Here is a 24,160-nt window from a genome sequence, read left to right as displayed (position 1 = left end):
GATCTTGCAATCAGCGAGATCGCAATTTGCGATTTCAGTAATTGCGAGATCGCAATTTCAACATGGGAAATGGGCGATTCTGCGATTTTTGTGCGATTTAGCAAAAATCGCAATCGTCAATTGCGGCAACTGCGATTCACTTTTTTTATTTGCTTTTCTTGATGCATCCCATTCTGTGAATTATAAATTGCGAATCGGTATTTTTCACAATTTAGAATTCACAGAATCTCCCTTGATGCATCTGGGGGTTGATGTTCATTTGTGCGCTGTCCTGAGGAGAATGTGCCCCCTCTTTTACGGGAGGAAGTCCGATTTGAAGTGCTCGTAACTGGACCAAATCTAAAATATTTGCCTTGACCCGGGTACTCTTCCATGTGATCTGGAATTCACTCTGTGGTGGTGCACTGAATCTCCCAAGTATCTGTGTGTTTATCTACACAGCAACGCCTTTGAGGTGATCTGGTTGAACTATGAACCTGCAATTGTCCAACTCGAATCGTAAATTCTTAAATAGATGAAACTCCTGCTTTCTATTGCAGGATAAATTGCTATGATTAAGATGGTCGCGTGTTCTGTACCTTTTTTTAATATCCCCCTGTCTTTAAAAATGGCCTTTTCTAATACACTCTGGTCGCTTTTGATATAACTAGTTTGGGCGGGTAAACAACTGAGAGTGAACTGAGCTCCACTAACCATGCCATTTGAAAGTGGTGGTTTCGGTATCCCAGATTTTTTTCTTTACTACTTGGTTGCCCAAACCCACTTTACATAATATTAGTACCACCCAGATGCTCGACTACAGTATCTTAAACTTGACGGATCACAGATTTACCTGCACTTACTATTGACACTATTACCCCAGGGCCTCCCTCGCGGCCCCACAGAGATTCAAACGGTCCCCACTACATGCTGGGCATAGGCTAAATTTTGGAAGTACCTGAACTACATATCTCTATACTCCCCACATATACCGCTGGCTGATAACCCGGCAACACCCCCGACTTTAGAAACACTCACGAAGAAGAAGAAAACACTACTCAAGAATAGACTCTTGAAATTGGGTGATCTGTTCCACGATTCCTGACAGTGCTCGACAGTGGAATTGGCCAAATGAGGCGCCAACACATACATGGACACATTTTTGCTTCAAATAACTCTCAGTTTTCTATTATATTTTTTTCCCGATTTATCGTCTCAACCGGTTGATTTCCCACCTCTCACACTTGTTATAACCTCTCCGGACAGCGCCCATTTGGTTTCTTGTATATACCACATGTTTCTCTCCCTTTGCCCGACTGTTGAACTCAAATGCATTTAGGGCAAGCTGTAGGTACAGACTAGTGGACTCTTTCTTCACAGGCAGCTCCAACTTTTTGCAGAACCTCCTCAATGCCTTCAAAGTGTAAGATGACACAGATGAGATCCATTTCCATTTGGAGAATGTCTCACGGGGCAACAACAACAAACGATTCCCAAGTTGATGAATGTGAAACAAGGATTGACTCTAGAGAAATGACCAATTGAGATAAAAAATGAGAAAAAACTAACAATGGTCTTAAGATGTGGATTGGTAGTGTACGGCAGAGTGCAGTGTGGGACTGCACAAACACAAGACCATTCCTCAACACTTATTATCAATGTTAGAAATTGGGGGGCATATGTACAAGGGATGGCGATAACTATCGCTAACGCTAGTTAGCGGCAATATTTTTATTGCTGTTTACTGCTGAAACTATCACCAAGTTAGTGGCGCATTTACAGGCCATGGGTACCTTAGGGGTGACTTGCTTATATTAAGGGCAGTGAGGTGACCCTGCCATGCGTGGTGTGTGCAGGGTCGATCTTGAGCAGGGTAGCTGCTTGTGCATGCCACAATGGCAGCCCTGTAGACGTTTCTTTTACTTGGGTCTCTCAGTGTGGCACAAATGGTTCTACAGCCCTGGTGACCTCTTTTACATCCATCCCCTGGCTACCACTGGTACCATATACTTAGCACTTATAGTGGGGTGTTAAAGTAGCTTGCAAAATGGATGCAGCAATTGGTAGGCAGACAAAATATTGATTTTTTAATATCAAACTACAATAATATCGATGTTTTAATATCGAAGGGACAGAATATAGAAGATAGGTAATCTCAAATGTTTTAATATCGAAGGGACAGAATATCGAAGGTAAGTAATATCGATGTTGTTAATATCGATGTAAATAATATCGATGTTACTAATATCGATGTTAGTATTATCGATGTTACTAATATCGATTTTTATATGATTTTTATATATATTATTATGTATTTAATATGTATTTTTTTTATGTAATTTAAGTACATTTTGTATTTTGGTACGGTAGCGGGTTGTGGGTTTATAGGGGAATAGAGTGGGAAGTAATTTAAATATACTAAATTAATTATTCATTTTTAGGAATTATAAATTAATTGTATTAAATTGGTAATTCATTTTTATTACGTGGGAATACATTTTAATTATTTGATTAATTGATAATTATGTTCTGTAGCAGGTTATAGGCTTATAGGGGAATAGGGTGGGAAGTAATCTAAATGTAATTGAGTATTAATTTATTTTCCTTAATTATAAATATTATTGTTAATTAATTATTAATTGGTAATTCATTTTTATTAATTGGTAATTCATTTGCATTAATTGATTAATTGGTAATTATGTTAAGTGTATTATTTTACTATTGGCGTTTGTTGTGCGTTTATAGAGGAATAGTGTGTAAAGTAATTGATATGTAATTAAGTTGTTATTAAATTTATTGTTGTGTTTTAATAATTAATTTATTTGATATTAATTATTTATTGGTAATTATGTTTTTAATCATTATTTTTTGCTATTTGTAAATAGTTTAGATTTATTTAATAATTACCGTATTAAATATTTTTAAATATAAATGTATTTATAAGAATGTTATTTTTAACTTCTACGCTATCCAACACTTTCCCTACTGTTGCACTCTCTGGAGTTGGAATAGTAATTTTTACCCCTACGCTATCCAACGCTTTCCCTACTGTTGCACTCTCTGGAGATGGAATAGTAATTTTTACCCCTAAGCTATCCAACGCTTTCCCTACTGTTGCACTCTCTCGAGTTGGAATAGTAATTTTTAGCCCTATTCTATCTAGCACTTTCTCTACTGTTGCACTCTCTGGAGTGGACATAGTAATTTTTACCCCTACGCTATCCAACACTTTCCCTACTGTTGCACTCTCTGGAGTTGCAATAGTAATTTTTACCCCTACGCTATCCAACATTTTCCTTACTGTTGTTTTTTTTTGGATGTAATAGTATTTTATTCCCTCTGTTATTTAATCTTTTTTGTATTCTTTTAGTTAATGTAGTATTTAATTTTTTTTTATTTGTTTTGCATAATTATTTAATTTGTACGTATGTTATTATTTTATGTGTATAGATGAATTTGTAATTTATAATATTTATATTGCTACCAACCCTGACAGTGAAGGTTAGAATGGAGTTATTTGCCCCTAGTGCTTCGGACTCCGGAACCTTCCAAGCCTGGGTGCAGGGCGGGACTCTTCATTGGCTGGGTGGGGACAGTAAATTGACTGTTGGGAAAATGTTGAACGTTTGTGATGCCGATGTTTTTTACAAAATACCAGCCTTGAGCACTAATGGTGCACAAGGCGTACTTTTGTGGAGACAAACATATTTTATAAGTGGCTTCTGAAAAGGTCAATACCAGTTTTAATAATCAGGAAACACCGGGGCTAAAGAATTCCTGTAGAAAGTGGGCAGTGTCACAAAGAGCTAAGTCTGTAGTTACACATTTTTTTTAACTCTGCACCAAAGTATATGAGACCAAGGCAAATGTGATAGTTACTCCCTTGGGTACTTAACTGGCCACGGCAGCCTGCATTTATAAATGTCATCTGGTACAGATATCTTTGTGTACCCACGAGGTCCAACACACAGTGGCACTTTAGAAACTCAGGTGGTTATTACATTTGCTGGAAACATCTTTGTGCATGCTAATCAAAGGTTCAACTCACCATCAAATAGCACAGAGGGTCAATAAGCCTACTCGAAGTCACAGCAAACAAAATGCAGGTCACAGATTTGCCTTTTATGTAGCTAGCTCAGTTGGTTACTGTTTATTGTTCCAGGGATCCCTGCGTTACCCGTAAGTCACAAGTTAAAGTCCTTGTAATGTAGCTTAGTGAGTTAACCCTGCATCAAGGACCGCTGTCCCAGGGCTCATTCAAAATGAAAATCTCGCGCATACGTTAGAAGGACTCAAAATTGGGTTCAAATTTATTTGAACTTATTTTAAATCAACATAAATTTAGAAAAGAAAGCACAGGACAAACTTAGTTTCTATCAAAAATGCATTAGACCAATTCATACAGCAACTCAATATGACACTAGCGATCGTAAGGCAAACTACGCAGTGCTCTGATTATGAATATATTTACAACTTACATAACAACAGACACTGCACAATTCGGAATGGTTGTATATATTATTTAAAGACGTTCATATCAGGGTAGCGTGAGCAAGTCCATAGTCCCTTCGTGTTAGTTGAATTGGTCAGCCAAGAGGAAGGATTTATTAAGATTTCTGTAGGACAGAGTGGGTCATTACGATGGTGGGAGGACTCGAGTCTGCCCGCCGTTGTTGAGGTTACTGGGATCGCCCGCCTGTAAGGCGGATGTCCTGCACGAAGTATTACGATGCGACCGCCAACATGGTGGTCGCATCTAGGCCATTTAACATTATGACAGGTGCTGCTGGCTGCAGTACCTGCTGCAGCGCTAAATAGATATGTCATGTATTTGCCTGCATTACGTGGCAGACACCACGGGCAACGGGCCCCCAAATCCAATCCTTTCCAGCCTTTCCATGGCGGTTTCCCCACCATGGAAAGGCTGTCTGCAGCCAGCATTGTTACTTGGTGATGGTGCCTGCTAGGCACCGTCACCATTCTACCCATGCTGACCTCTCTGCTACCCTGTAATCAACACCGTGGTTCGAGTGCACCGCTCCCGCTCATAAAGTTACACGATGCACCGCCCTCATCTGCCAGCGCTCCTGATCCCAACTGAAAGAAGCTCGACCTGCAACGCGAGTGACTTCAAGGGCCTCGGCGCCCTGCATCTCTAACAGGTACTGTTTGAGTGTCTTCCCGACACCGTAGCTGGTCTGTGATGCCACAACCAGCCTGAACTGTTTGGATTTGTTTGCTCACAATGCCGTTATAGCTCCAGACAGAGCTATCGACCTCAAGGAACTGTTTTTAAAGCATATTTTGAAAACTGTAGATTTTAATTACTATATTGTGGATTCTTCTTGTTTTTTCTCTTGTATATAAAAATATTTACTGAAAAAAAACATAGGTTTTACAAATGTTATAGTTAGGAATTAGCATTTAAAAACTTTAGAAATTTACTGAAAAAAACATAGGTTTCGATGACGTTATAGTTAGTTGGACATTTGACTCATATAAAACCAGAGAAATTGCCAGTTATAGTTAGTTGAGCTAACTATAACTTGCGCACCCGCAATGCACTGGTGGAGAAGTGTGGCTCAGTGGTTAGAGGCGGCAGACCCGGAAGCTGAGATCGGCCGTGGACCAGGGTTCGATTCCCCGCCTCGGCGGGTCTTGGGCTCAAAATTCCACGGACTCGACAATTCTCGCTCCGGTGCCTACTCGAATCACGGGGTCACACTCTGCGACTCTGGGCAATAGCTTGCTTAATCTCCACTACGGCCCCTCGCGGCGGGATGCCTGGCTTTCACCTTGTGGATACCCTGCCGGGGTTATCTCACAGGGGAATACCAGGACGGGTTCCCTAAGCAAGCGCTTAGATACCGAGTCGGTGATTTGCGCTATATAAATACATTTACATTTACATTTTACTGGTGATGACGTCACATATTACATCACTCATGACATGGTCAGGGACATCACTGATGACATCTCAAATAACATCACTAATGACATAACTGATGACATCATCAACGTAATGATCTGATGCACATACTGATGCTCTAATATAAACTTTGATACACCCACTCTAAAATACAGACTACTATTTTTGAAAACATACACACAACAATGCCAGATACTTCATACCACCGACGATTTCCTAGGTCTATACACACATCCAGTACTATAATATGCACTCATACATTTATACATACAGTAACACTCCTAAACTTATCCATAGAGTTACTCACACACCTAGTCAGTCATGAAAAGAATCAATCACATAAAAATGTACTCATGTATACAGTTCTACACAACAACTCCGTTATTTATACACACACCACATCACTTATTTGTGCAGATACTAACACATACTTACTGTCTTATACAGTCACTGATACAAACAGACACTCATTTATACACACACTCTTCAAATACCTTACTCCCACAAATAGTCATTTATATATTCAAACACTCACATATAACATATGTCGTTACTCACACATATACCACTGATACATTCATTCGCTCACCAACACACCCATACACACACTAACTTACCCCTACAGCCCTTCCCAGATGCACTTTTGAATCGATACAACCAGTGAATCACCCACTCAGACATCTATGCACAGAGTCACACACCCTCCCACCCACCCACATAGACACTCAGGCACTCATTCAGATATTCAGACAACAAATCAATAATCTATAAAGACATTCATGTAGCTACTCACCAACCCATGCAGCAGCTTACACACCAACTGAGAGACAAATACAGACTTTCACACAGTTTAGTCACTAACCCATGCATTCAGTAAGACAATCACTCACTTATACAGTCAGTCATGGACCTACTAAATAATCCATTCAGGCACTTGTAAATCAACTCTTTCTTCAATACACCTTGGCATAGATATATATGAAAAATATTTAGAATTTCCAGAAACAAACATTCAGGAGGTGTCGACGACAACCAGGCGCTGGATATGGACTGTCCCTCGAAGGCTCTCGCTGTCGGCATTGTCGGCTTCTGGATTGGAGTCAACAAGCCTTGGAAAAGGCAACCCACGCAGGAATCAAAGATGGCTTCTTAATCAGACCAGCAAGGTCTGATGGGCTGCTCCTTTTCAAAGGAGCAAGGGCCAGTCTGGAGCAACCGGACCAGCATTGTAAATCAAAGGTTTCGTCGTCACAGAGGCCACTAGCCAATGGACTAGTGACCGGACAGATTCGTCGAGCAGGAAAATGCAGAAGGGCCCCACCCAGAACTCGTGGAGTGTGGAGGGATGATCTTCGGTGCAGTTGGTGCTCGGGGCTGGGGCTTCTCAATACCCAATGCACAACTTAGAGGGTGCCTCAGAAGTTGCACGGAACGCAATTCGCTGGCTTTCCAAGATTGAAAAGTAGATCGTCGAAGGTCCAGAGTTTTGTTTCAGAGTTTCAGTCAGGATAAATCTAAAGTCTTGGGACTCAGCTCCTACCTATATACCAAATTTAGGGGCTGGATTACCTGCTAGGTCCACCCCTTTCCCTTTGTCCAGTTTCACGCCAGAGCTGGGGCTGGAGTGCCCCAGCACCGGTTTGAACTGGTCTATGCATGGGACACCTTGTGTGCCCCAGGAAGTCTCATTTCATTCAGCCCACCCTGCCCCACTACACTATAGCCTGTCTGGGGTGGTGCTCGCACCTTCCAAGACAGGAAACCTATTGTCCAAGCCACCCTCGCTGGAATGACTCCCAGCAGTAGGAGGTCAGACTTGTGTCTGTGGCAGCAGCATCCATTTTATAATGCTGAGGCTCTGGTTAACTTTAACCGGGATCAATCAATCAATCAGTGACATTTATAAAGCGCGCTACATACCCGTAGGGTCTCAAGGCGCTGGGATTAGTAGGAACAACATGTCTTCTCCCTCTAGAAGGGTGGAATGCTACCCCGGTCACCAGAACTGGCGAGGGGGTAGTATTCCAAAGTGTATGACACCTTACACGACATGTTTTGATAAAGCCAAACCAAAGTTAGCATTTAACTGCAAGGTTCATAATGCAGTTAAGAGTATATGGTATGGCTATATCCTAGAACAGCTATAAGGACATGGTTCCGAAAGCCGCAGACAGGCTCAGCTCATGCTAGAGCCTCATCTCACGTAAATCCAAGCACTCTGCCTTCAGGATTGTTAAGGCCTGCCACAGGAGTGACTTATAGGTGTATATGTGTCTAGATATAAGGTTAGATATAGGTATACTATATCTAAGCAAGGGGTGATTACACGGCCTTGCCCCAGCTGAGTGATCAGCCAGTTGTGTCAGTTTCAATGGCCAGCCAGGGGTGGCAAAAGATATGCTGCAGCCCCTGGTAGGCCTTGGGTGCAACTATGCCCTGCGCACCTATGGTACACAATACAGGGACTCACACGGGTGACCCAATATCCAATTAGGTATGTACCTAAGGTACATGGAGTCCATTTTATAGAGAGAGCAGGTAGCTTGGGGCCCCGATTAGCAGGATCCCAGGCCAACTAAGTCAAAAACCGGCTAAACACAAGGCAAAAAATCTGGGGTAACCATAGTCAGGTATCCACCTTCCTACAGCTCGCATGCGTACTATGTACGGCATCGCGCAAATAAAATGTTATTAAGGGCAGCACCTGGAAAATGCATATTTAAAGAAAGGTGTGGGCTCCAGGGAGGCTAGAGTGAGGCAGAAGTAATCTGTGCTGCCAATCACAACCAGGCAACTGCTGCGTCAATTTTGGGGCACTACTTTAAAAACAAGCCTTTGCAATGCAATAGAACTCGCATTTACACGAGCCCTTTGGCATTTAAAACAGGAGTGTGGGCGGGCAAAAAGGCAGGAATGGGAGTGCGGGGTGGGTGCAGGTGGTCTCTGAAGTCATGGACCGCGAAAGGGAAGGGGGTGAGGCACAGCAAACAAATTGTTTTTAAAGTAATGGGGCTGGTAGCCATGGAAGGATACAAATCAGAACATGGCCGTCAGGAGGAAGGACTAATAAGCCAAAGAAGAATCAGAAGGCAGCATTTATGATTTAAGCAAATCCAAAAGATGGGCGGAGAGTGGGCAAAGCTTAAACGGAGCTTCCACGCTAAAGTGTATACTGCATGCCTCGCAAAGCGATGGCAGCACATTCGTGCTTCAACGCTAGGCGAGACCTAGAAATGCTGTTCCTAAGTAAACTTGGTCCTAACTATAACTACCTACTGGTAACCGCCAGCAGGTAATTATCTATTTTTCTTTTCTCGTGTCCTTTTGTACTGCTTAAACTGTATTACTGTTGGTTATGTGCAAATGCTTTACACACTGCCTCCAAGAAAAGCCTGACTGCTCGTGCTAAGCTACCAAGGGGGTGAGCAGGGGTTATTTTAGGAGTGTAATTCCCTTATCCTGACTAGGAAGAAGGGTCTTTCTTTGGACAAAGGTGCAAGCCCTTGCCAACTAGAGGCCCCCCCTTTCGTACACATCTTATAACCTTTAGAGATAATCGCCTCTTGTGCAATACTGTTAGTGGGTTAATGGTAATCTATATGGGATATAACTATCAAGACAAGACAGAGACTGAAATGAAAGGAAGAGAGCGGATGTAGAAATTGAGAGGGGTCAGTGTAAACATTATGATTACAGGAAATGTTTGGTAGAATCTAGATGGAAAATGAAGATCACTAGGTTGTGATTGGGTCATCTAATAAGTACATTCTCTGATTGTGATGCTAGATTCGCCATCAGAGGAGGGATTGGAGGAGCAAATTTTGATTCCTCCCCTTTACATCATAGAAATTCAATAGGTAAATGTATCTAATGTTTTATACTCTGTGTGCTTTACTATTGAAATGTGTTTATTATAGATTCCATAAAGATAGATTGTAAAGAGATGTGCTAAAATGCATTTAATGCAATGCATTCACTAGGGACTCTAAAGCATGTATGTGTTTTAATATTGATTATAAATGTAAACATTTGCAGTTTTCGTTTATACCTGTGTATATGATTTCCAAGCTACATTGTTTATATTGAGAATGCAGTTAGTTTATTAACATGATCCTCTAATTAATGGTTATGTTTATTCTGGTTTGTATTAATTCATATAGTTGTATGTTCAGAGTGTGTTTTGAAGTACATTAGTATAACTGTGGGCCTAAAGCTCATAGCTTGACATTTATGCTTTAACTTGTTCAAGAAGTTTGCTTTTTCCATGTTCCTTCCTCTGCAGGTGTATCTTTGTGATCACATAGTCAGTAAAAAGAGTATTTCTATATTGGTGATGGGGGTGCAAACAAGAACGTTTGGCAAGGAAAGTTACATCAATGCGCTGTTTAAAGGGAGGCTACTCATTGGATATGAAAGAAGAAGATCCATTCAAGGTTGCCCAGATGGCCTAACTTGAGGGTTGTAAGCGTCAAGAGAGAAGGATCATGCCAACCTTGGGAGAGTGGAAAACTACTGGTATTGGTGACATGAATCTTTTAGGTTAAATGTGGCGTCCCTTTGTTGGAGCAGTTAGATCCATTCCTGACTTAGAGAGGTCCAAACCACTCTACTCTACCTCTGAGGGTGCAAAGCTATATGTTACACATTCGATTTTGCGTATGGATTCCTACTGACATTTTTACCTATGCTGACACCTTCCTGCTTCCCTGATTGTACAAGGGTTTCCCGTTATATTACCTTAGGTTAGGTTTAGTTTAAATAACTTTAGATTTATTTGTGCATAGATCATGGGAGGAAATCTTGGACTCTGGGCATCAGACTTTATTTCTCATTCTTTGCATTGCTGCAAAGGAATTTCTTGTATGCTACATTTTATTCATTTTCATTTCATAAACTTTATTCGGACGCCGATGTGGCCATAAAAGTCCCCTCACACAATGGAAGACCTTGTTTTCTCCAAGTGATCAGTGCATTTTAATTTCATTTTAAAATCAGATTACAAAATAACAGCGTCAAAATTAAAGACACATCTTCATCCAGACCCTCGAGCGAAATACAGCACCAAAAAAAGAACTACCACAAAAAAAAGTTTCAAAATCCAGTAGCTTCATTAAACATTGATATGCTAACCTGCACTATCTGTAATTTCTGGCCTATGATAGATAGAGGAACCAGATATGGCTTAGTAAATCTAATGAAAATAAAATAAAGTGCAGCATAGATTGTACAGAGTGATCATTACAAGGACACAGCTGAGCTCAAACTTGTGCTGAAATACCACTTATTAAATGAAATAAGGCAACCCAATGTTATCCTATGGGAGAGATAGGCCCTGCAGTCCCTATCAAGATATGTAAAATGTAAACATGCCTGTCCACCCTTCAAATTACACCGCACCCTGCTCTAAGGGCTATTTAGGGACTACCATAAGAGTGACTTATGTGTGTTAAAAAGGAAGGTTTAGAGCTGGGAAAAGGTTTATCTTGCCAGGTCAAATTGGCAGTTTTAAACTGAACACACAGGCGGCAATGCCAGGCCTGAGACATGTTTGAAGGGCTACTAAAGTGTGTTGCAGAAGCATGAGCAGCAGACCCACTCGTAGCGTTTTAATTTGCAGGTCCAGGGTACATGTAATACCACTTTACTAGGGACTTACAAAAAAATTAAATGTGTCAATTGGGTGTAAGCCAATTTCCCCATGCTTAAAGGGGCGAGTACAAGCACTTTAGCACTGGCTAGATGTAGTAAAGTGTGCACACTCCTATGGCTCACAAAAATAGCTCAGCAAGAGTAGAGGGAGTAAGGCACAAAGTGGCATATTATCTACAAACTGCGATAAATATCGCAAAATGCTCTTAGCTCGTTTTTCATGATCGCCCTCTATTGCTGAATTACATCCCTGTGTTAGCGGCGTATTAGCAAGCTTTGCTAACAGGCGAAGTACAATTCAGCGATACACTGCGATAGTCCTTATTAGCGCTGTGAAATTCAGCGATTATTTCACACAACGCTAATGAAATGCTTGTTAATAGGGGACTGTGTACCTAACCACACAATCCACCTCTCAATGGCAATACTGCTCTCAGGTTTTTTTTCAGGCACTGGATTCATGCGATAATGGGGGCTTAGTGCGACTTTCGTCATCGCTTCGCTGCTCAGGGGCAGCGTTGCTGATACAGCGATGTTGGTTTTGCGAGCATTTCACATGTTGTCTTAATAGGGAACGCCTACTTTACATCTCATTAGCGATATCTATCGCTGTCATGAGATGCGTTACGAAATCCGCTGCTAACATGTGCTAATGCATGTTAGGGCCGCCTTGTTAATAGGGTGATAAGAATATTGTTGCTTTAGCAGCATAAAGAGGAGCAAAAGTGGCGATTCTGCCCTTGATAATATGCCCCAAAGTTTGGGGGAAGACCACCCTCAGACTGACAGGTCTAACAGTAACTCAGCTGAACATAGCACTGAAAGGAGGGGCTATCAGAATTTTATAGATGGTTCACACCTGAATACGTCTTGGAACCAGCTGCTCGTCGGCCCATATATTTCTTCAGCTGTACCCTCGAGGTTGGCAGATTCCCAGCCTGTGTGGAGGGTTTGAAGGGCCTTCTGTGGAGCCCCCGGCAAGAAACAGCTGCCCAATGACTGATTACTTCTCTACATAACAAAATCTTTATTAGATACTCTGTCTTCATCGTGGTGAATGTCTTCGGCACAAACAATAAGGAAGCACCTCTAAGCTTTCACCCACTTCATTTAGAGAAATGTTACTTTGTTTAAAAATATAACTGAGACATCAACATATCACATTCAAAGAATTCCTGATCGTTCCTGATAAATAAGAGCGAGAAAGGCAATTTAAAGCATGCTAGAATAAAACATCAATACATTCAAGCTGGCTAAATGATCATGCTGCAATGAAAGTCATACGTCCATAACAATGAAATGTGTGCACTTTCATTTAAAACAGACTCCTAAATAGATAAACAAACATGTAACACAAATTGGGATACCTAAAAAAACATAAAATATACATGAAGAGTATTACTGGTTGATCTGTGTCTCGTGGCTTCCAGGGTTTATTTTTATTTTTTGTTTTTCAAAAGGTGGGCCGTTGATGGAAGAGGAATTTGTGTAACTCGCCCTTAAGACGCTGCCCTGCTGGGAGTAGGCACCTGGCAACATGCTGGGTGAGGCAGGCACCACACTGCCCATCATTCAAGCACTGATTGGCCCAGGTGAATCTCACACATGAGCTGCCCACACACATGTATACATACTTGGATTTGTTAGTGGCTCCTTGTTTACTGCTTTGCAATCCATTTTTTGTGCTTTTTAGAGCTTTCTACAAAAGCAGTGGTATTCTTGTCTAGACCCCCTGACTCCAAGAACCCAGTCAGTGGGCCAAACAATCAGAAAGCACATTGGACTTCAACCCATACACAACCCACTGAGCAATGTTATGAACAAAATGTGTTTCTGGTCACGATAAATCCGATGAGACTAGACAGGGACAATTAGTGGAACCCCAAACCCTCTTCCATTCATGAATAACACACTCAAAGATCACTGGGGAATGGAACATGCATTCTAAAATGTTTATTTTAAAGTCATTATCTTGGGCAGAAGAAATGAATTGTAACAGAGCAGAAGATCAAGTTTATGATCAGAATATATATTCTATCTTGGGTATTATATTAGACAGCGTCAACCGCCTCATTTGCTGCTCTTAGGCGCTGTGCTAGTTCTAGCAAACTAATATACAGAGAGACAGCTTCTAACTCCCTGCATTCCGTGTTATCCTTCTTAACCCCTTCACTGCGGCGGCTATTCCGCCGCAGTGCTAAGGGGGCGGGGCGGCCGCGCCGGGGCCGCATGCTGGTGACGGAACCGCTCCGTCACCAGCGTCGGTGGCGCTGTGCTTATGACGGAGCGGTTCCGTCATGGCCCGCCCCGCTCAATAGAACGCTCAGCGCAGGCGCGGAATTCACGCCGCGCATGAGCAGCGAGTGGGCCATGACGGAACCGCTCCGTCATCAGCACAGCGCCACCGCAGCTGATGACGGAGCGGTTCCGTCATCAGCAGACAAGGGGTTAATCAGATGTCTGTATGAAGAAGAACATTTTCCTTTCAGCTATTGAGAACTGTCAGGCTGTGCTCTTTTTAAAGACAAAAAAAGTCACCCACAATCACTAATCATCTAGAAATCCTGTTTGTTAATAAGGGACAACCATTGTACTCCAAGCAGAAATGATTTAATAGCATGACTGGTTTCATCTAAGCTTGGTTACCATATTGGCATAAAGATTTCCAGAACAAAACAGCATGGGAAGATGTGCATTTGCTAACTGAAAGGTATTCACTTCATAATTACATGAATAACATACATCGCATACTAAAGAGAGAGGTCCCTACATAGGAAAAACAAGAGTGTTTACAACACAGAGAAGGGTTCTAGAGGGTTTTCCAACATACATGTATGAAATAATATTCTATGAGTAAAGTAAAGATGTTGGACAGGCCTCGTGAAGGGCCCGCTCCCTCCCCGCATGACAGCGCCCGGACACCGGCTCTCCCGGTGCCACCCGAAGAACAACCCCGACGACCCACGGAAGCAACTCGCAACCCGTCCCCTACGGGACGCCTGCCCTCGGACATCTCTGTATCCCTGGCCCGGGCCACCGTCAGCACCATTGCCCGGCCCAGCCGCCATCTTGGACACTGCACCACGAGGCCGCCTGGCCTCAGCTCGACCCCAACCCTGGGCCTGGCCGGGCCCCGACATCCCGGCACCACCATCCACCCAGGAGGTGAACGGACCACTTGGCAGGTCAATGGGAGAGAGGAGTGTCGATGGCTCTCCCCCGCCAGGTGCCGATCGCCCCCAGCCTCCCCGGGCGCTGGCTCCACCCCCCTGCTGGGTGTCTGGACTCCCTCATCCCGGACCACCCGACCTCCAAGTGCGAGGGTCCGGACATCAAAGGGCGCCAGACCTATAACTGGGGCAGCTCCAGAGCAGGAAGGCAGTTGTATCTTGGAGTCGAGAGACACCGTGAAGAACTCATCCTTGACGGACTGCTGGCGCTGCCGCAGCCCTGCCTTGTGAACCATCGTCCTGCCTGCTGGCGCTGCAGCGGCATTCTGCAACCTTCCTCCTCGTCGGGACCTGCTGGCGCTGCCGCGGCCCTCTGCAACCTACATCGTCCTCAGGACCTGCTGGCGCTGCCGCGGCCCTCTGCAACCTACATCGTCCTCAGGACCTGCTGGCGCTGCCGCGGCCCTCTGCAACCTACATCGTCCTTGGGACCTGCTGGCGCTGCCGCGGCCCTCTGCAACCTACATCATCCTTGGGACCTGCTGGCGCTGCCGCGGCCCTCTGCAACCTACATCATCACCGGGACCTGCTGGCGCTGCCGCGGCCCTCCTCAAGTGAGACTTGTCATCCGAGCCTGCTGGCGCTGCTGCGGCCCGACCTTCCAGAACTCCGAGCTCGAGGATTGTGAGCTATCCATCATTCCACCCCCATACCAGATCGGTATCAAGACTGTCCCGCTACCCCCTTTCCCTTTCAGAGACTAGAATTGAGAGGACCCTCGTGTCCCGATCTAACTGTACCGTGATACTTTGCTTCAAGAACTGCATATAAAAAGCGTTAACCTTATCCTTGTGTGGTGTCCATCTGTGGGGGGGAAGTTACTTGTCTGTACGATCGCTGGAGACGGCCCTCCCCGGAGGCCTCTCCCCTTGTCCTCGGCCGACCCTCCAGGTCCCCGTCTAACATTGGTGGCCAGCGGCGCGATCCGAACCGACGCGTAATCGTACAGAGAGTAACTCACCCCACGACTCAACCACAATGACAACAAAAGAGAGCGGATCCACAGAGAAATTCCAGATGGAGAAACTAGAAGATTACAACCATCGAGAGCTAAAGCAATTTTGCATGGAACTAGGCATTGCTACCACCGGGCAGGGCACGAAAGAGGACTTCAAACACGCCCTAGAATCTTGGGCAGAAACGGGTGCAGCCGGACCCCAGAACCAAAACCTCGAGGCACCAGAGACAAACACCACCCCGACCGAAGAAAGGAGAGCGGGTCTCTCCCTAGAAGAGATACAAGAACGAGAGAAAAGCAGACTCCATGAATTAGAGTTGGCACGGCTCCGGTTGGACGGAGAGCTGAAACTGGCGGAACAAAAGATAAACTTAGAACACTTACGGCTCCGAGAGGAGCGGGAAGAGAAACAAAGGCAGAGAGAACTCGAAGAGAAAAAACTGGCATACGAACACGAACGCAAGTTAGCAGAAATAGAAATGCGGAAACAGAACAAAGACCTAGGGGTGCCCGAGCGCCCGCACACCCCAGGCACTACCGAACCCAAGGTCCACATCCCCAAGGATGTCGTCAGAGAATATTTTCGGAACAACGACATACAGCAGTGGTTCAAGGCCTACGAGATCGCCATGACCTCCCACCGGATTGATCGAAGTGACTGGGGAGCCGGGCTATGGGGGAGGTTCGTCAATGAAGGCCGCGATGCCCTGCTACAGCTCCCGGACCATCAGATGATATCCTATGACCACATGAAGGCCGCCCTCCTCACTCGATACAGACTCACGCCCGAGATGTACCGCCAGAGGTTCCGCGACTGCAAACGGATCCTGGGTACAACTTGGGTGGAGTATGTGAACTATTTCAGCCGAGCCTTCGAGGGGTGGATCAAGGGCAGCCACGTAACCACCTACGAGCAACTCTTTAACCTCATTGTGTGGGAGCACCTCTCCAACAATTGCTTCGTCGAGCTCAGGCAGCACCTCCTCGACAGTAAATTGACTGAACCTCGGCAGCTCGCCGCTGAAGCTGACCGATGGGAAAGCACTCGAGTGGCCCGGAGCGGGCCAAGTGAACAAAACAGAACCAACCAAGGTCCCCATCGCCCCCGAGGAGGAGGAGGAGGCCAGGGCCGGGGCAGAGATGCCGTCCCGGCAGCTCCCGCCAGCAACACCCCGCCCCCGGCCGGTCGGGGAAATCCCCCGATGCGCCCAGGGTTCCGAGCCAACGTTACTTGCCACCGGTGCCAGCGAGTCGGCCACTATGCCAGCGACCCGAACTGCCCGAAGAACCAGACTCCCGTGCCCCGCCAGGTCGCTGCCGCCGCCCTAGGAGAAGAGCAAACCTCCGAAGAGTATGAAGAGTACGAGCAGGAACAGCACGAGTGGGAACTGGCCGCCATGACCCTGGCTTGCCTGGGAGGAAGAGACATGATCCCGCGGGCTCCCCTACCCGCCAACACCAGAAAATACAGCCAGTGGGTGAACATAAATGGGCGCAAGGCCGAAGCCCTGCGCGACACCGGGGCCAGTGTGACGGCAGTCCGCTGTCACCTGGTGACCCCGGAACAGATCCTGCCCAACGTTCTTTGCCCCGTCCGATCGGCCGACAATTCAGAGAGCCTGTGTCGGATGGCCTGCGTCCCCTTCGAATGGGGAGGAGTGTCCGGAATGCTAAAAGTGACTGTCCGCGATTATGCCCCAGTGGACTGCCTCCTGGGAAACGACCTCGAGAGTTCCCCGTGGGCGGCCGTTGAAAGAAGAGAGCACCTGGGGATGCTGGGCCTCCCGGACTGGGCGTGCGTAACAACCTGGTCCATGGCCGCCTGTGCCATCCCCAGACCCGAAGAACCCGAATGGCCAGCACCTCCTCCCCCAATCACCCCAGAGGAAGACACCCTCCGTACTGATCCCCCAGAGCAAACCCAAGAAGGGCCCACTCAGCTCCAGGACCTTCCAGAACTGGCTCAGTGGTGTCAAGAGGGGGGACCCACCCAGGAACAATTCCGGCAGGAGCAGAAGACCTGTCCCTCCCTCGAGGGACTCCGACAGCAAGCACTCGCCCAGAGCGCGGGAGACACCGCAGGGGCTCACTGGATCTATTGGGACAATGACCTACTATACAGCAAGCAAAGAATCGCAGAGTTGGGAGCCAGTCAGGTGCTAGTGGTGCCCCTCCGCTTCAGAGACTTCCTTTTGAACTTGGCACACGATGTCCCCCTGGCTGGGCACTTGGGGCAAGACAAAACGTATAACCGCCTGGTAACCCACTTTTACTGGCCCAAAATGCGAAATGACGTCTCCAACCACTGCCGAGCCTGCCCCACCTGCCAGGCCAGCGGGAAGAACAGCCGAAAAATCAAAGCACCCTTGCAACCATTCCCCGTCGTCACCACCCCGTTCGAAAGAGTGGGAATAGACATTGTGGGGCCCCTGGACCCCCGAACAGCACAAGGGCATCGATTCATCCTGGTCCTGGTGGACCACGCCACCCGCTATCCCGAGGCCATTCCTCTTCGGACTGTAACAGCACCAGTGGTAGGCCGAGCCTTAATGGGGATCTTCTCTCGAGTGGGCTTCCCCCGGGAAGTCGTCAGCGACAGGGGCACGAACTTTATCTCCAAATATATGAAATCTCTCTGGCAGCAGTGCGGAGTTACGTACCGGTTCACGACCCCCTATCACCCACAAGGAACCGGACTGGTCGAATGATTTAACCGCACTCTCAAGGGGATGATCATGGGGCTGGAGGAACCCCTACGTCGCCAGTGGGACGTGCTGCTCCCTTGCCTCCTCTTCGCCTACCGAGAAGTCCCCCAGAAATCCCTCGGTTTCAGCCCCTTCGAGCTCCTGTACGGACACCCTGTCCGGGGGCCCCTCAGCCTGGTTAAAGAAGAATGGGAAATGGCCCCCCAGAAGACCCCTCCGGACGTGTATAAGTACCTCCTGACCCTCCGCAACCAGACCCGGCAATTCAGGGAACTCGCTAAAGCCAATCTCGAGGCCCGTCAGGAAGACATGAAGAAATGGTACGATCAACATGCCTCCTCCATCGAGTTCGAGCCTAGTCAACAAGTATGGGTGATGTCCCCCATCGAGCCTTGTGCCCTGCAGGACAAATGGACAGGACCCTTCAAGGTGGTCGAGCGCAAGGGCCCCGTCACCTATCTAATCGACATGGAGTCCCCCCGGAACCCCCTCCGGGTCCTTCACGCCAACAGACTCAAACCACACTTCGTGCGCTCGGAGCTCAGCCTACTGATGGCCACTGATAGTGGGGCAGAGGAAGACTCCGAGCCCCTCCCTGACCTACTGAGGACCCGTGAGAAAGATGGCTCAGTGGACGGGGTCCAACTCTCCGATGCCCTAACCCCGGAGCAGCGCCAAGACTGTCGGGCTCTCCTGCTGCAATTTGCAAATCTGTTCTCCCTCACCCCAGGGGTCACCCCCTGGTGCCTTCACGACGTGGACACTGGGGACAGTCCCCCTATCCGACACCGGGCGTACCGAGTGCCAGATCGGGTGCGTGCCTGCATCCAAGACGAAGTCTCCAAAATGCTGACACTCGGAGTCATCGAGCCATCTGACAGCCCCTGGGCCAGCCCAGTCGTACTGGTCCCCAAAGCTGCTGCCCCGGGCACCACCCCCGAGCTCCGATTCTGCGTCGATTATCGGGGTCTGAACGCTGTCACCCGAACCAACGCTCACCCCATTCCCTGAGCAGATGAACTGGTTGACCGCATGGGGGCTGCCCGCTACCTGAGCATCTTTGATCTGACAGCGGGCTACTGGCAGATCGGCCTCACCCCCAGAGCCCAAGAACGATCCGCTTTCTCTACCCCGAATGGTCACTACCATTTCAAAGTGATGCCATTCGGCATGAAAAACGCTCCCGCCACTTTCCAACGACTTGTGAACCAGGTATTGGCGGGCCTCGACGGATTCAGCGCCGCCTACCTGGACGATATCGCGGTGTACAGCCGCCACTGGACAGACCACCTTCACCACCTCCGAGAGGTCCTGCACGCCCTCCAACAGGCCGGCCTCACCATCAAGGCCAGCAAGTGCCAAATTGGCCAGGGGTCCGTGACCTACCTCGGGCACCAAGTGGGGAGCGGTCTGGTGGCCCCTCTCCAGCTCAAGATCGCTGCCATCCAGTCCTGGCAGCCACCCGTCACCCAAACTGAGGTCCGAGCCTTCTTGGGGCTCACCGGATACTACAGGCGGTTTGTGAAGGACTATGGCAGCATTGTGGGGCCCCTCACGGAACTCACATCCAAGAACCACCCAAAAACAGTCAACTGGACCCCAGACTGTCAAGCGGCCTTCGAGAAGCTGAAGACCGCCATGTGCACCGCCCCTGTGCTCCAGGCCCCTGACTACAGCCGTGAGTTCATCGTCCAGACTGACGCCTCAGACCATAGCATTGGGGCAGTCCTCTCCCAACTAAACCCTGAGGGAGTCGACCAGCCAGTGGCCTTCATCAGCCGACGCCTGCTGGCCCGAGAGCAGCGCTGGAGTACCATCGAGCGGGAGGCCTTTGCAGTAGTGTGGGCCCTTAAGAAACTCCGGCCCTACCTTTCGGTACCCACTTCCGGGTACAAACAGATCATCGACCCCTGCAATGGTTGATGCAGAAGCGGGGGGAGAATCCCAAACTGTTGCGATGGTCCATCTCCCTGCAGGGGATGGACTTCACTGTGGAACATCGTCCCGGCCAGGACCACGCCAACGCGGACGGCCTGTCACGCTTTTTCCGCCTCGACGAGGAGAGTCCCCAAGAGGATGGGTGACTCTCCCCGCCTTCAGCTGGGGGGACGCATGTTGGACAGGCCTCGTGAAGGGCCCGCTCCCTCCCCGCCTGACAGCGCCTGGACAACGGCTCTCCCGGTGCCACCCGAAGAACAACCCTGACGACCCACGGAAGCAACTCGCAACCCGTCCCCTACGGGACGCCTGCCCTCGGACATCTCTGTATCCCTGGCCCGGGCCACCGTCAGCACCATTGCCCGGTTCAGCCGCCATCTTGGACACTGCACCACGAGGCCGCCTGGCCTCAGCTCGACCCCAACCCTGGGCCTGGCCGGGCCCCGATATCCCGACACCACCATCCACCCAGGAGGTGAACGGACCACTTGGCAGGTAAATGGGAGAGAGGAGTGTCGATGGCTCTCCCCCGCCAGGTGCCGATCGCCCCCAGCCTCCCCGGGCGCTGGCTCCACCCCGCTGCTGGGTGTCTGGACTCCCTCATCCCGGACCTCCCGACCTCCAAGTGCGAGGGTCCGGACATCAAAGGGCGCCAGACCTATAACTGGGGCAGCTCCAGAGCAGGAAGGCAGTTGTATCTTGGAGTCGAGAGACACCGTGAAGAACTCATCCTTGACGGACTGCTGGCGCTGCCGCAGCCCTGCCTTGTGAACCATCGTCCTGCCTGCTGGCGCTGCCGCGGCATTCTGCAACCTTCCTCCTCGTCGGGACCTGCTGGCGCTGCCGCAGCCCACTGCAACCTACATCGTCCTCTGGACCTGCTGGCGCTGCCGCGGCCCTCTGCAACCTACATCGTCCTCGGGACCTGCTGGCGCTGCCGCGGCCCTCTGCAACCTACATCGTCCTTGGGACCTGCTGGCGCTGCCTCGGCCCTCTGCAACCTACATCATCACCGGGACCTGCTGGCGCTGCCGCGGCCCTCTGCAACCTACATCGTCCTCAGGCCATCCTCAAGTGAGGCTTGTCATCCGAGCCTGCTGGCGCTGCCGCGGCCCGACCTTCCAGAACTCCGAGCTCGAAGATTGTGAGCTATCCATCATTCCACCCCCATACCAGATCGGTATCAAGACTGTCCCGCTACCCCCTTTCCCTTCCAGAGACTAGAATTGAGAGGACCCTCGTGTCCCGATCTCACTGTACCGTGATACTTTGCTTCAAGAACTGCATATAAAAAGCGTTAACCTTATCCTTGTGTGGTGTCCATCTGTGGGGGGGAAGTTACTTGTCTGTACGATCGCTGGAGACGGCCCTCCCCGGAGGCCTCTCCCCTTGTCCTCGGCCGACCCTCCAGGTCCCCGTCTAACAAAAGATATTTGCATCTTACTACAGACAACCCATCTGTGCAAACAAGGTAAAAACAGATGAGCAACACAAGACATTAGGTGGAATTTTGTATAGAGCGATGGCTTCAAGGGATTGGACAGTTTGAGAGCAGAGCTAGTTTAGGTAGAAAGTGAGTTCACCTCATTGTCTTACATGGGAGACTGAACAGTTCACTACAAATGGAGTCCAGACATTCCCTGTGGTGTGAGGAGTGCATGCCCTGGGTGTCTGTGGTATTCAGGGAGTCTGACAAGTACAGAAACAGTAATATCAATGAAAGTCCTCCCACCCACAGGCTGGCCTGGGAAGCCTGGATCCTGCTGGGCCTGAGGGGTTTAGAGGTTCATAAACCTCACACTGCACACCACGCACTCAGAAACCTCACACTGCACACCACACACTCAGAAACCTCACACTGCACACCACGCACTCAGAAACCTCACACTGCACACCACGCACTCAGAAACCTCACATTGCACACCACGCACTCAGAAACCTCACACTGCACACCACGCACTCATAAACCTCACACTGCCCCCCATGTACTCTGAGGGAGAAGACGCCAGTGTTATGAGGTCTGTGCTCACTAGGAACATGACACAAGGTAAAGTGTTTGTGTTTTAAGGGAGTCTTGGTTGCACTGTCGTCATTGGCTCAGGCACGCTCAGGGCACAGCAGAAGCTGTCCCTCGAGCAGGCGGGATCAGAGAATGCCAGGTCAAAGTCAGTCAGATGGCATTGGGGGTTACAGATAGGGCTTAAGTGAAGGCTGGCCCATCAACAGGGCCACTGGAACTGAGTGATTCTGCAGCTGTGACAATTTCCACAGAATTAAGGATTTGCCACATAGACCACAAAATGTTGTTTCTAGATCAAACAGACCAAAAGTTACAAAAAATGTGGAAACATGTCTTCCTGTGCAGTGTAAAATCCTTTGCAAAGGCTGAGTGGTAATGTTGTAATTGTTTTTACTGCATTTGGGTGTGAAGAAGATACGAATAAGGGGAAACATTTTGCCCCGATAGTGTTACCCTGTTTATAAATGACAAAATATTGAAAAATATTATCGGAAAATATGCTGTATTATGAATCATAATTTGACTTTTTCGTGCATTATTTAATCAACTCTACCGCATAATTTGGTCGCCCCCTACTGCATAATTCCAGTAGCCCTGACTACGGACGGACAGGGACCCCAAAGCAGCCATAGAAATTTTCTGGGACAAGCCTTTGGGGAAGCAATGCATTGTCCCGGCAGGCTGGAAACACTTGCTTGCTCCTTTCGTTACTGGGGGCCAAAACCGGACCTCAGTAACAGAAGTGGCCTGCACCGTTGCAGAACCAGCCCCCACACTTCCAGCCTCTGGGGAAACGCCTGATGCCCAGTCTGGCCAGTCCGTCTGTGGCCCTACCCATAATACTTCCAAAGCTCCCACATCTGTAGGAGAGCTGGATGGCACTTCGCTCCCTGTCCTATTCTGGTTGAACGGTGATGCATAACACACAAAAAGGAGGTATTAATGCATATTACGGTGGTGGCACATGCTCAGTGAGTAAAACAGCCCTCACTTACAAATATGTGACATGCTTCTTCATCGGGCTTGCTAACTGACATGCCTGCGTAGAGCAATGCCTGGGGTGGAGCAAAAGGGAGGGGAAGACATTACAAACAAAAAGTAGTGAGATCACAAAGAATAGTGCAGTTTTTGAAGGTTAAAAGTAGCTCGGATGCGTCCCTAATTCTAAAGTTATTCCTGGGCCAGGGTTAAAAACATGAAGGATCGTGTTGAAAGGAGAAGATTAGGATCACTTCACCCCTCATTACTGCAAAGGTGTCGACATGTTTCTGCTGTGCCCAGTGTTGGCTCACTCTGCCATTCATCAGGACCTTCAGGATACCAAAACACAACACCCTCTGATCTTGAATTTGACTATTTTTCTCGACAAAGATAGTTTTATTTAAATTAACACTCTCATTATAACTTGTAAAGAGAGGAGGTCTTCAATCAGAGCCTCTTATTAGAATAATTAAATATGTAAGAGCAAGAAACCCTTCTCGGAAATGCACGTATGTACATCGCACTCCAGATCCGTACAACCGCACCTGCCTAGAGCGCCTTCTTGTCTCCCTTCTAAGCTCTCGCAGTGCAAGTCGAAACATTTGTTCTGAAAAAGTCACGTTTCATTCAACGGCTGGTGTCCGCCACTCCCATCATGGCAGCGCGTGTATAACACCCGTCTATCATGGCATTCACTAGAAGGGCTTCTTGCTCTTACATATTTATTCATTATAGTTTTCAAAGCGTCAAAGTTGAACAGTTTTCCAAAAA

General features: G+C 47.9%; 1 long non-coding RNA gene across 1 annotated transcript in view; it reads right to left on the bottom strand.

The window, feature by feature from the left end:
• Positions 1 to 24,160, bottom strand: part of LOC147667580 (uncharacterized) — a 79,790-nt gene that overhangs the window by 12,211 nt on the left and 43,419 nt on the right. The gene's annotated exons all lie outside the window — the stretch shown is intronic.

Source organism: Lissotriton vulgaris, unplaced genomic scaffold (genome assembly GCF_964263255.1).
Source record: "Lissotriton vulgaris unplaced genomic scaffold, aLisVul1.2 SCAFFOLD_353, whole genome shotgun sequence".
Classification (NCBI taxonomy): Eukaryota; Metazoa; Chordata; class Amphibia; order Caudata; family Salamandridae; genus Lissotriton; species Lissotriton vulgaris.
Note: the sequence above shows the minus strand (reverse complement) of the source record. Positions and strands in the feature narration are given on the sequence as shown.